The sequence below is a fragment of the Caloenas nicobarica genome, chromosome 10, assembly GCF_036013445.1.
Source record: "Caloenas nicobarica isolate bCalNic1 chromosome 10, bCalNic1.hap1, whole genome shotgun sequence".
In the NCBI taxonomy this organism is placed as follows: Eukaryota; Metazoa; Chordata; class Aves; order Columbiformes; family Columbidae; genus Caloenas; species Caloenas nicobarica.
The window spans coordinates 15,675,366-15,686,293 of record NC_088254.1 but is presented as its reverse complement, the minus strand read 5'-3'; positions in this window follow the sequence as shown (position 1 = coordinate 15,686,293).

Sequence of the window (10,928 nt, the reverse complement as noted above, 5' to 3'; positions counted from 1 at the left end):
TCTGAACCTTCCCTGGCGCAACCTGAGGCCATTTCCTCTTGTCCTATCACTTGTTACTTGGGACACATATATGGTTCACCTCTTATTCATATGATGGTTTGGGTTCCCAACTGAAGGTTACCCTTGTTGTGCTGGGAGGGGATGTATTAATATCTCTGCTGGTGGTAACAAAGGCTCTTTCAAACACTGCAGTTGAAATCTCCCCTGGACCCTGGGCTCATAATATCTAGAGTTTATAACAGAACTATACCATCTATATGGGACGTGTGAATGCTTTGTTTGGCCGTCTGTGCTGTCCCTTTTGTGGAGGACCCGAAATGTGGTGTTACTTGGGCAGCCTTTGACACCTATCTGGAACAAATTACAGACTGCAGGACCTTCTGGTTTCACACATCAGCTCGAGAAGCTGCCTGCCTGTTCTGCGCATGGCAGGTACCAAACAGCAGTATAAAACTGTCAAATCCATTCCTGAGATGAAGAGTTTGTGTCAAGCTCATCAAAGCATGAAGACATGAGAAGCGCACAGAGGAAATGGTTTTAAGACCAGAACTGGTGGCTTTTCCTCCAGACCTCCCTGTACACCCCCAGTCCATAAAATGTCACCTGGCAAACCCTGCAGTGACAGAAATTGTTCTTTCTGTCAATGAGGAGAGACATACCTTTTGGAGACAAAGCTCTGCCTTCCAAAGCCCTAGCAGCCAGCTGTCCCACTGCAAGACTTCTGGCCACATTTTGCTTTCCCAAAGCATTAAGATCTGTCAAAAACCCAGTGCTGGTGCCTGCCGCTGAAATGGAAACACGCTCTTCAGAAAATTAGCGCCACCGTGGCCCTCGCTGTGAGATGTGCATTAGCTCCCATGCTCTGCAGCCTGTCTGGGTGTGGAGTGAAATGCCCAATTTTCTGCCAGCTGCCCTTGCCCCTCTGTGTGCGGGGTGTCCCGTTCCCATGCCAGAGCTGCGGGGATGCAGTGGGGGGTTGGCTGAGATAAGAGCAGCTCTGTGATTCCCCAGGCTGATGATCTACCAGAAGTGCCAGACTGTGTCAAGCGATGTGTGAGTCACCGCTCACAGTTTCTGCTCAGTGGTGAAGCAGAAATCCACAGTTCTGGCAAAATTTAGGCTTTTTTATTATTCTCTGTAGCAGCCTTACCAAGTTGGCATTTTTAGCATCCCAAACCGAAGCTGAATAGAGCTGCCAAGGGCTGTCATCCCAAGTTCCTGCTTCTAATTTCCTTGCAGTGGAGATGCTGAGACGGCTCAGAATATTTCATTTTACCACCTGGCCACCAAAAAGCTGGGTCTGCATTTTGGGTGATGTCAAATTTCCTGAGCTTTGGAGAGTGGTTGTCTCTCCTTTCTCTTTTGGCGCAAAATGAGCTTGATCATTCAAAAAAAGAAATCCCTCATGAGCTGCCAAGGAAATACCAAAGAGAGAGACAGGAAAAAGCACAACTGTAAAATCAGAGGAGACAAAAGGATTCAATAAATCTGATTCTTTTTTTCTCACCCAGACTGTAGCATCTATGTCAACTGATTACAAGAATAATTTGGTGACGTCAGAAGAAGCTGGAACAAATCTGTTCTTCCTTAACAGCCCTGTGTCTAAGCCACCCATTCCAGCAGGTTTGTGGTTAATCTGGCTGAGGTCTATGCCCTCTTTGACACAAACTGTAGCTCCCATGCAGCCCTTCCTAGCAGGGTTCGTCTCAGAGATGTCGAGGACATGACTAATAACCAAATGTGCTCTCAAGCTCAGTGACTGAATTCATTTGTGGGGCCAAAGACCCCATTAATAGTCCGTACACTTAGTATATATAGTTACTTTTTCAATATAGAGGCATTGTCCAGAGGTATTTCTATTAGTTCTGGTTACTCCCAAAACATTTGGGCTCAGACATCTCGACGTCCTGAACCTAAATGTGGATAAAATGCGAGGCAGTGCTCCAAAGGGTGAGACAGAAAAGAAATCACTGTGTCAAGCAGCTTTAATGGAAAAAAAAAAAAATTGAAGTTGCCATAGTTCGATATTTCTTTTTTTTTTTTTCTTTAATACGGGTAACACAAAAAGTGTGACGATTGGGTTACACCAGAGATGGGGGTTATGTGCTCAGGGTTACGCCAGAGGTGAGGGTTAGATGTTTATGGAGAAGGAAAATATGTCAGTCATGAGGGGAAGGCCAGGTTTGATTGCTGGAGTATCTCATTATCAGAAAAGTTTGGACACTGATTTTCTGGAAATTCCCATAGTAGCAGCTGTCTCCTCTTTGAGTTGTTATTTGTCAGGGCACGGGCTTTTCTTCACTTTGCTGGTGGAGTGACCCTGACTTCTTTGAGAAGACTTCTGCACCAAAGCACCTACCAATGAAGTAGGTCATTTTTAGGATAAGAAGTACCTGATGGCTATTTTCAGTTTGTTCTTCACACCGAGCCATTCAGGAGCCGAATTGCACGAAGTTCTGATGTTGGTTTGGGTTTGGTTTTGTTCTTGAGGGTGTTGGTTTGGATTTGTTTGTTTGTTTGTTTCCTTTGCTGAATGGAGAACAGGAAATTAGTTTAAAAGAGCAATGACAAGAAATAGCACCTGTATGGCAAGAATGCGTGAGCAGATGATCAGTAAAACTTAAAGAATATGGAGGTTTGCAAATATTCTAATGCAGAAACAATGTTCCACCACCTGCAAATAGCAGCAATTCAACCAGAGGGCTCAAGCTCAGAAATAAATGCATGAATCACTGTTTTTATTTTCTAGTCACATTAGTTACTAAACACTTGGGAACTCCATCTCTTCCATTCTCCTAGCTAGGCTGGGAAAAACAAAAGTGTAAGGTCAAATGCTGACTCAGAGAAGCGAAGAAAAGCACATATGGAACAGAAGAGATTTGAGGGCCATTGTCCTTTCAGCCTGCCTTGTTCCTGCTAGAGCTCTTCGGAGGCTCTTGCTGAGGACTCACACCTTTAGAAATGTGATTTGGGTCTGATCAAAAATGAAACACAAAGCTTTCCAGCTAAAGGAGAGCCTGAGGTTCTATGGCTGGGGGTGGTTCTGCTGGCTGGTGTGACCAAGGATGCAGTGAGGATCTGATCCTGGCCGCAGACAGCGGTGAGACAGAATTCCTCTGCTGTTGCCATCACTAGCTTAGACTTGCAGATCCTGGGAACTGTGCTATGGAGGAATCTGAGGCCATCCTTTTGGCTGATGGCAAAGTGAGATTAGTGTAGGTCCCAATGCACCAAGGTGGCTTCTAGAGCATCTCCCGACACGCCAAGGATGGCAGCCACTACACAAGCTTTTATTCCCACATTTAGCCCCTGTAGAGAAATGCTGTGGCATCAATGAAAGCACATCAAAAAATAAAGGGTTATTGGAAGGGGAAATGGTGAGAAATGAAAGGGAAGAGCCTGAGACAGCGTCTCTGTCACCTAAGGGACAAATAGAAATAGGCATTGCTAACTAATGGGTGTTTTTCAACATTATGTAAAAATGTTTTTAAAAGTCTCATTTGAACAAGAGCTGCCCTGATGTGGCGGGGGATGTTTGAGCCCTTTCGGGTCTCAGCTGGCTCACTCACGCCTTGGCCCCGCCGAGCCTGCCCGGCTGCTCCCGCAGAAGCGAGGCATTCATGCTGCCGGCGTGTTAATGATTTCGCCCTCCATAAACCTGGCTGCTCAACCGCACGCTCAGCAGGACACACACCAAGATGAAACACCCTCTTTGGAGGCCAGGAGGAGGTGACAGGGCTGAAGTTTCTTCCTGGGACAGTTTCACTTCCATCCCAGGAGAGTTCCCCATGGGAAGAGTTGTCTGATTCCTTTCACCTGTGGAGGCATCTAGCTCTCTTAGCCTCACTGGTATTGATATATTTTAACACAGCCAGCCAGTCCTGGGCTCATGGAGGCTCTTAATGCTTGCCCTAGAGCATTTCTCAAAGCCAGTCCTGCTCTTGGATCCTGCTTTGGAAAAGGGCAGGGGGACTCTCTGCGTCCCGCAGCTCTGCTGGCGGTGAGGGCTGGAAGACCTTGTCTTGTAGCAGAGCTCTCCAGCTCAGGTACACAGGGTTAATTGGTTCCCCAAGCACTCTGTTGACAAATTTTACAGGAGGCCGGGAAAGTAATGAAAATAGTCTGCGCTGCATGTTTATTTGAAAAATGCTATAAAACCCCCTGAATAATTTTCACACTGAGGTGGTCTGACCAGCCCGACATGAAACACTTAAGTGGGCCCTAGACCTGCCTGTGTAACCCAGCTGGACACGACAATCTTCATTGCCATTGAGTGCTCCAGCCATGCTGGGGTAATTAAACATAATCCTATCTCGTAACTAAAGCATCATGGGAAACAGCTCTTCTGATGAAACTCCCTCGGTTCTTCTCCCTGCAGTCTGCACATTTGCAGCTCAAAGGAACTACAGGTGTGCAATGGTCCATCTCCTTCCAAAAGGCCTGAGAGAAATGTGGGTACTACTGCACTGAAGTGTTTTTACCAGTAACCCTCCATGTCAGTATAGACATTTCGATATGTTTTATCCCCGGTCCATCCACTTGTCTCTGGGAGTCAGTATTTCCCTCTGTGACACACTAATGCTTTTGCATAGGTGTCAATGGCAAGGAAGACCCAAACCCACCATCTCTGTTGGGTGAAGCAGTTTTACACGCTCTCATACGGTGGTAACATCCACCGAGAAAAGCCAAAGGAAAACAATTGAGCCTCCCAATCATCTTCTGGCACTGTGCTGCTGTCCTTGGTGGGGAAAACCCAGTTAACCAGTCCAAGTGATCACATGAGAGGACAACAGGGCAGAAGACGATGCCACGAATGGTTTTACTCTGAGTACAGCTCTCAAAGCTTGTTTTGATGAGGGGTCGTCTGATATCATTGCTGTGCAAGTTCAGCCACCCATTGCAGGAGCAGGTGGGGTTGTCCCCTGCCAGCAGGTCATCAGGGATGCACTGGGGCAGAGAGGAGTGGGACTGAGGACTGGGGGAGGCCAAGAGTCTCCTCAAAGTACAGGATGGAGGGGCAGAGCAAGCCTTCATCTTCTGGAAGATCCATGGTCCACAGCAGATGGAAAAGCTGGAGAGGAGCAACACAATCTTCATAAAATTACATGGTGCTTTTGGAGGGAGGAAGGGATTTCTTTCATGGGTGGTTGAGGTCAGAGTTTGAACCAGTATGTGAGACAGCAAGTCACATCTTGCTTCAGGAGAAGCCAGCAATTCTCCCAGTGACCAGAGCTCTTTCTTCCTCTTCTTTCTGCCAGTGCCTCTGCCTTCCCATTGCAGGACCTCTGTCCCCCAGTGAGGCAAAGAGCAGCTTCAGGAGGACAAGTGAAATCCCTTAGCTGCTGGCATCCCAAACAGGATATGTCACTTAAGCAGGGGAAGACGGGAAGAGGACACGCACCGCAGACTTCCTGAGCAAACCGGGAACTCCATCCCGTGTCTGACACAGCCCCTCCAGCCGCCTTTGCAACATCCACCCACTCCCGTCCACCAGACTGACCATCTGCCAGCCTTCCTGCCTGTCCCTCCCATCCCATCCCATCCTTCCTGCCCAGCGAGACTCTCCTAGCCAGGGAAAACATACAGCTTCTGTTTATTCCCTTCCCTCCATCTGCTAGTGCACAATATGAGCCCACTCCGCTGTTTTTCCCCTTCTTTCCCACTTTTCCCCTTGCTGAATGAGGCTGTCTCCATTGAGCTGAGGGACAGCCACCCGCACTGCCCCACTGCAGATATCCACGTTGAGGCACAGTCCTTAGTCCAAACAAGAAAATTTAGAAACAAACAAAATCTTTCATTTGCATTCACCACCTTCGGATATTTGCCACAGGAAGACTAGCCCAAAATACTGACTTCACATGAAAAATGTCTCTTCTGTTCTTGAGCTTCCAAGGCTTTTAAAAAAATTACACCTGTCATCCCCAATGAACTAAGAATGGACATTTCCATAGGGGGAGTAAAGTTTAAAAAAACCTAATTCTTGTGATTATGCCAGCTCTGCTGCCCTTCCCGTCCTATTCTGCTCTGCAGTTGTGTGCAGAGCAGCCCCACACTGGACACTGCAAAGCTCTGGGGGATTTTGGGGCTGGGAGGCTGCAAGGAGACGTCACAGCTCGGTTTCACAGCTCCTCTACGGCACAACGCCGCTGTTACGAGGCAGCTACAGACGGGCATAGGACACTCGCTGTGTTTGCCCTCTTCCTGTAACTTTCTAGGGAGCACTTAGCTTGAGAATCCTGCATAAATACATAAACCAGAATCTTTTCTAATTAAGCACTCTGCTCTGTATTTCCTGGGAAGAAACACCTGGAGAATAGCCAGAGGTGCAGTGGGGGTTGAAGGTCCATCCTTTTTTCTTTCTGCCTACCCAAGTCATACTCTCTGTGTGCAACATCAGATTAAGCTGTCCCCCTTCCAAGACCAGAGCAGGTCCCCAACAGGGACTCGCAGCAAAGCCACATTTGGCACAACACTATTTTTGTGACAGCGTGTTCGCTCCCTGGCTGGGTGTTATTGCTGCCCTGCACAAGTCCCACATCATGTATTTCATTAATACTTCCTGGAAGTTTCACCCATGGGAAGCCAGGAGCACAGGAGGTGTTTGTCACATCTAGAGGTGACAAAACCCACCCCAGCACCTGGGAGCACTGGGAGCTGCTGGCGGCTTTTCTGAGTTATACCTCTGCTCTACACAGGCAGTTCCCAAAGCCCAGCAAATAGCCAAAATCTCCTAAAACTCAGTTTTTGGTAGTAAGCAGAGATGGGACGAGCTCTCCCACCCCCACTGTGAGTTATCCAAGGTAAGCCTCAACTATATGGGTCTGCTTCCAAATAAAAAACATCATTGCTTACACGTAGTATTTATATGTTCCTCCACCCTGGTTTTGGCTTCTTCCCACTTTTCTTCACAAACTGCAGACTGAAAAGGGCCATTCAGGGTGGTTCGCCGACGCGGACACAGCTCCAGCCCCTCTGCCAGCTCCCTGCTCCAGAGTGAGCACAACAGATTTTCAGCAGAGGAATCTTTCTTGGCCTGCATTAACGTTTTCACTTCTTACACTTAGACTATCTTCCCCTGGGCTTTGCTTTATTCTCCTTTCCTCTTTTCATGCTAATTGTTGCAATAGAGACCATAGCAGCAACCAGGCAGCAGAGCTGCAGCCTGTGTAAATTCCTGCTGAATTCTGTATATCCACGTAAGTCTGGGGAAGTGGCACCTTCTTCCCATGACCCCACTTCTGAGAAAACATTAAACTGACATAGACAGCCCTTAGTTTCTGCTTCTGAAACACATTTGCATCTGGTTTGCTATCAACAAAAGCAAAATAGAAAATAAACACAAGTCTGGTTTTCCCTATAGTGGATCAAAGAGGTCTTTGTTTTTTTCAGTGATTAGATAGGAAAATATATATTCATTGGCAGTTTTAAATGGCAGATGCTGTGGGCACCAGCAAAACGCTCCTCGCCTGCTGCTAGCTGGACTTGTAACCATCTAAATCTCTCACCATGTGACAAAACACATGATGAAAGATAAAGGAGGGAATATGCCAACAGTAAAATTGTCTTTTCTTTCTCTCTTTATCCTGAAATCATGAAATTGAAATGCAAATAACAGTTTGCTGTGCTGTAGATTTCAAGAGTTGCAGAGTGTTTCCAGGACAGCCCCAGCAGGAATCATTCCTACTGACATCCGAGATTTTATTGTTACGCCTATCAAATCTTAACCAGAAAAAAAAAAAAAACCTTCCCGATTAATCTCATCACTGTCTTTTTCTGATTAGATATATTCCCTATGTCTATACAGACAATAGAACAAGCTGCACCAGGAGTACAGTAAGACAGGAGAGAGCCACAAGTAAAGAAATAACATCTTCAGGTTCTACTAAGACTAATAAAGTTGAAAGCTAAAAAAACAAACAAAGAAAATGTACTTTACCCTCTTTTTGAGACAAGATCTTTATCTTTAAGGATAAGGATTTCCATCTGTTAAAGAAATTCCCCAGGGAAGCCAGTGTGTTTCCTTTCCAGAAGAGGTTTGAATGCCATGCTGATCTTTTATTACAACAATTTCATTTCTTCCCAAGTGATGCTGGAGTCTATATTATTTTACCTGATGGATATTTACACAGAAGGGTGCATTTTTCTCATTACAGCTCAACAGAGACATCGCCTTCTTCCTAAAATAGGCCCAAGTCAGCACCAGCTCCATTTTCCTGAACTCATGGATGCAGAACAACCTCAGATTTGGGCATACAATTTGTTTGTGATTTTGTTTGTTTGGTTTTGTTTGTTTACTTGTTTGCTCTTTTGTTGTTGTGTTTGGTTTGTGGTTTGGTTGGTTTGTTTGTTTGTTTGAAGCTGAATTTCTTGCTTTCTATAATATATTAAGTGTGCCTTAGTGATCAGATCTGCAGCTGGGAAAAAACAGATGTGTATGAACACACTCCAGTGTCTCTTATAATCACTATGAAGCTGATTTTCAGAGGAAATTTGAAATCTCTTCACTGTATATCAAATCACTGAAGACGTGCTTAGCTCCAATGGAAAAGCTGGATTGATAAAGCTGGATTAGATAGTTTCTGCTCATCAGTGCGGGTGCGGTCTGAGCAGAAGTGGGATAAAACGCATTGATCAATATGCTCAAAGGTAAGTTGCACCTACTGGCAGAAGCACGGGGAAAACTGGAGCACATAGGGCAACCTTGATCCTTTTGCCAAATCACCAAGCCAAGTAATGCCAAACCCCACAGCTGCGGGATTTTAAGCATGCTGTCATTGTGCTCAAACCCAGGATTCCCCAATTCACATGACTAAAAATGCTGTGAAATTGTTACAGCTTTTGGACATAGTCGATGTGAAAACAGAGAGGGACCGCTGCTCTAGAGAAAAGCTGTTTTCTTCTCTCAAATTCTTATGCTGGCTGTGCGTTAGACATCTATACTTCCCAAAAGGCACCAAGGTCTATTTGCTGTGATTTAGGGTCAGATTTGTTGTACACAAACACTCTTTCAGCCATTGTTAGCTTGCAAAAATATTTGTGAGTCCAATGATGGTATACAGGGTAGCACAAAGATCTACCTGTGAAGAAAATATCTAAGGAGAAGCAAGTTATTGTTATTGTCCTGTTTATGAAAATGTGCCTCATACAGTCAGAAGGCCGAACTCTGGTGGCCTATCACTGAATGTCAAGTAGACGAAGGATGCGGCACAAAAATAACCCACAGGCTGGCCGGGGCGAGTCAAAAGCTCCTTGCAAACATGCAGGAGAACATCCTGGGGACCTGGTCCCATGCCAGGGTTTGTGATGGGGGTGGCAGGGTGCTGAACAAGTGCCCCCATCAACTCCACCCCAAGTGGCATCTCCTCTCCAGACAGATCGAGACAAAGAAGCCAAGGGCTGTGCTGGGGATGCGCAAGCTCTTGTGTGGAAGACAAGGAAAAATGGCAAGTTGTGGGGAGACCTTGCAGTAACCCAACCTGTGCATGATGCTCTTTGCTCCCACAGCACCACCTGAAGCTAAACCACCCCCTGAGGACTGCTCCTCTGCTAACTGCTCTGCTCCCACCCCAGCCAAGCTTCCTCCTCTAAAACATCTCTGGAGCCAACAGCCCCGAGACCTGCCGTGCTGTAACCAGACCTTATCCTGGTGAACCCGACAGAGCAGCCCCCAAGGAGCAAAACTAGACCACGATTCTCTCCCTGATATTCGTCACAACACTCCAAGAGCTACGTAATTTAGAGATCTTACAAGCCTTTCTTCTCCTCCTGTGTTTGCTGTGCGTGTTTGCTTTGGCTGCCTCGCCCCAACCTTCTTTTCATTTCTAAATTTTTTTATTCAATCACTTTACACACAGCATTTGGCTCTGGTCAGAGCACACACAGGTCCTCTCTTGTTCCCCAGCTGGAGCCAGAGTGTTCAAAGGTGCAAAGAAAGGGACAATGGAGACAGAGAAGTGACTTACAGACCCAGGTAGACAGAGGATATAGTGAGGGGAGGGGACAGGTTCACAAAAATGCTGTCCTGAGAGGATCATGGAGCTGGGCTGAGCTCTGCTTTTCTCAAATGGCTTTCTGTTGTCCACTCAAAGGAACATCATGTTTTTTAAAAACCCCACCAAATCACAACTGCCAGACAGAATACAAAATGCCGTGTTGTTCATGGTGGGGTTTTTCATCCGGGACTGGTTTTGACAGTTTTTTTCCTGCAAGGAAAAAAAAGTCACTGTTGTTTATTGCCATTTTGTGGTGTGTGCGTAAGCTGGTGTCGGCATGCTCTGGTGAAATGAGACATTGGTGGTTTGGTTTGTTTGTTCTTCTCCAGGAAATGTGGCTCACTTGTGGCAGCCTGGTCCTGGCTCTCTCCTGCCTCGCCATGTAAATACAGAGGTTGTGATGGTGTCTGTGCTAAAAGCCACTGCAAAGCTTAGCATACGGGATGTGCCCAAGGCAATATGGAGGATCAGGGTGAAGCTGGGCACAGAGTGCAGCTCTTTGTCTCAGGCAGTCTCTGTCCTCACACAAGGACAAGAAACTATCTCAGCCATGCAAGCCAGTGAGCGAACCTCGAAGTGGCAAAGCCTTGAAAGAGGTGGCCATCCATACACCATGCTCTGCACCACACACTGTAGCTGGGCTGTGCAAAGCTTCATGACTCAATTGCAATTAGCAGGTGCATTGAAGTTAGTGGAAGAGCTAGATAATACCCTCCCTCTTTCCTCCTCAAAGTGCTTATTGCCTAGTAAAATGTCTGCTACGTGATGCTGCCAACTTTGTCATGCAGGATTTTATACTGATCTTCATAAACATGAGTACACCCACTTATAATGTCACCGATGGCCTTAGGACTTGGCTAAAGATCTTCCAGTCTCATGGCTAAAGTGGTTTCTCAGGACCTCTTTTCAATTCTGTTTTGACAGGTAATTTATAAT